This window comes from Engraulis encrasicolus, chromosome 2 (genome assembly GCF_034702125.1).
Source record: "Engraulis encrasicolus isolate BLACKSEA-1 chromosome 2, IST_EnEncr_1.0, whole genome shotgun sequence".
Lineage (NCBI taxonomy): Eukaryota > Metazoa > Chordata > Actinopteri > Clupeiformes > Engraulidae > Engraulis > Engraulis encrasicolus.
This window is the reverse complement of record NC_085858.1, coordinates 37,664,384-37,667,779: the sequence shown is the minus strand read 5'-3', so window position 1 is coordinate 37,667,779 and position 3,396 is coordinate 37,664,384.

The following is a 3,396-nucleotide window of genomic DNA, read 5'->3' as shown; positions in this document are numbered from 1 at the left end:
TGTAGTGTTCAAGTGCAATTCTAGAAGAAGTGGGAAAAAAATTATTACTCCTCAAAGGATTAGCAGCCATAGACGACACACAACCACTGTGTGTGTGTGTGTGTGTGTGTGTGTGTGTGTGTGTGTGTGTGTGTGTGTGTGTGTGTGTGTGTGTGTGTGCGTGCGTGCGTGCGTGCGTGCGTGCGTGCGTGCGTGCGTGCGTGTGTGTGTGTGTGTGGCAGCCATCTTGCTGCTAGATCACATACCCCTCATTACCATGCTGATCCCTAATGACACGGAGGGATCTGCAGAAATATAAACACAAAGTCTAGCAGTGTCTAGGCTAGTGTACACTTTGGTGTGTGTGTGTGTGTGTGTGTGTGTGTGTGTGTGTGTGTGTGTGTGTGTGTGTGTGTGTGTGTGTGTGTGTGTGTGTGTGTGTGTGTGTGTGTGTGTGTGTGTGTGTGTCCCTCCCTCTGTCTGGTGAAGCAGAGCGTTCACTCAGAACAAACTCAAATTAACCAGCGAGACAAAACATGGAGACAGGTGCACTTCAGGTGCAGGTATCGGGCCAGACATTAAAAGGAGTGGCTATGGTCTCTCTCTCTCTCTCTCTCTCTCTCTCTCTCTCTCTCTCTCTGATTCTTCCCTTCATTAAATCCCCCTTCCACGCCCCTGATATGATCAGTAGACACTCCAGTAGCCTGTCTGTGTGCCTATCAGCCTGGCAGAGAGAGGAGAGGAGAGAGACAGGTGAAGTGACTGGTTAACCAGGGCAGACCCAGCTCCACTGCTCCAGATGGAGTCTACAGATACTGGGCCCATGAGCAATGTTTTACCATGACATAAAACACCATCCATTTCCATGTCCATCACCCATGCATAACAACACTGATGGGGTGGGATGGGATGGGATGGGATGGGATGGGATGGAGAGACCGACATTCAGGCATTCTGTGTGTCTGTTAAAAAAAACACACAAGCGTGCACGCACGCAAGCACACACGCACACACACACACACACACACAGATATGCACAGACATGTCCGCGTGCACACACACTCACCCATTCCCACACACACACACAGTCACACTCACACACACACATGAAATGAAAACACATGAAAGAACACATGAAAACTATTGTAACTCATATTCTCCCACTTGTCATGGACTGTCACATGTCTTGATATTGTGGCTTGTGTTTAAAACTCATTTTGACATTTTAACAAGATGGAAAAACAACAGAGTTTGACATAGCTTTTCACAAGTGCTTGGGGTCAGACACTGTGTATTGCACTGTGTCTGATCTTTGTTCTTGTCATTATTTTAATGAATTACAAATGGTTTAAATGATGTTCAGTTGGGCTGAAATCTCTTCCCATGTAAAAACAAAGTACGTTTGTTTCTTTAAAAGGTATGAAATATATGTGCTTGTAATCATCTGAGAGCAACAATATCTGGATCCTTTTTAAATATAATAAAAGTAATACAATTATTTTTGGCATGAATTCAACTAACTATAATGTAGGCTTTATGATGCATAAACTATGATGCATAGATGCACCACACGTTACTGGTCATATATATTCCTCAGTCTGAAAGGATAATGAATTCCTTTATCTAGCCGGCCAGACCTGCCATTATGAGATTAAAGAGCATTTGTGCCTCCTGTGATGTCTGTGGAATTACGCCCCACGCACGCGCACACACACACACACACACACACACACACACACACACACACACACACACACACACACACACACACACACACCTGCTCAGGTGTTCCCCAGCAGACATCAGGTGCAGGCTGGCTAGACATGCAGCAAACCGATGATATGACGATAGGTAAACGCTGAAATCAAACTCAGACTGAATTGCTGAGTCTCTGTTCTGTGTTGGGGAGCTTTGTTGATAGGACACTGTTGCTATCGAAAAATGTACAGTTGTAAGGTAAGCCAAAAATGTTGAATGTTCAGAGGAGTAGATGTTGACCTGAAGGTCGAAACGTTGCGCTCTTGCCATTACATTTTCACAGAAGACAAGCAGTGTTTGTGGACTTAATTCCTTTTTACCTGAAGCCAAAAATGTTGCACATATTATCAAAAACATATGTTGTGCATATTTCAAAAAGTAGACCTACTTAGTGGTGTTTTGACTCAGTAAGACATGCCCCCTGTTATAAATTAGCTGTTACCAGAATGGTAATGACCAAGTTGTGATGTATTACTAAAGGCCCGGTGTACTGTCATAGTGGTGTAGTACTGTGGTAGCTAAGTTTTTCAGTGACAATTACAGTGTTCCACTGGTGGAATGGCGTGCGTTGAGGGGATACGCATTGTTATGCAAAGTGAAAAACCTTTAACATAATGATTGGACATCTTTTTTTTTACCCTTGCCTCCAAACTGCATAACATTAAAATTAGGCTGGGGGCCAGGTAAAACTGCCTCAAGAAATACTGTAGATTCCCCACCTCTGGCCTTGGAGGTTATATTTAAGAATTAGTTAGGGATTTCCAGGGATCCACTGAAGGACAAAAAAAAGTTCAGATAAGTTCTATGGATTTTCACGAGGAGGGCATCATGATCGGAGGTGGTGAGGATGGTGGCACAGGTCCAGATTCTGTCACAAAGAGCCGATCCGCTGAAAAGCAGAGTTGTCCCTCTCCATGGAACTGTCTGGGTATTTAGACCACAAGGGCTTCACGGGAATATGGTGACTGGTGGTGGTGGTGGTGGTGGTGGTGGTGGTGGTGAAGATGTCACAGGTCTGGCCCGGCCGTGTCTCTAACAGCTGGGCACTGGACTGCTACACGGGCGACCCGGATTTGATTCCCGGAGCGGGTCATTTCCCAATCCTTCCCCGTCTCTCTCTCCCATATTGTGTTCTGTCTGAAATATAATAAAAATCCAAAAAAAAAGATGCAACAGGTCCATTGTTGTGGCCTAGAACAACATTTCCCAAACAAAATTTGAAATTTAGCAATACGAATAGACCAAGACATGTTTGGCCTTCGGGCATGAGGGGTGTGGGGGGGGGGGTGTGGGGGTGGGGGGTTGCAAAAATATTCTAAGATTCAAAAGGGGGGCTCCAGAAAAATAAATGTGTGAAGATGGCACAGTTCCATTCCCTGTAGCCTAGAGAGCCTTCTGTCATGCAAATCATCCCCGCCCAGCAGTCTGCAGCAGGCGGCCATAACACAAACAGGTGACTAGCACCATAAAACAGGAAGCCAGGAAGGTACGGACCGGCCGTAAAACATGGTGGGAGGGAGGGGAGGAAGAAGAGATGGGGGAGAGAGAGAGAGAGAGAGAGAGAGAGAGAGAGAGAGAGAGAGAGAGAGAGAGAGAGAGAGAGAGAGAGAGAGAGAGAGAGAGAGAGAGAGAGAGATGGGCAGAGAGAGGGGAGGGACA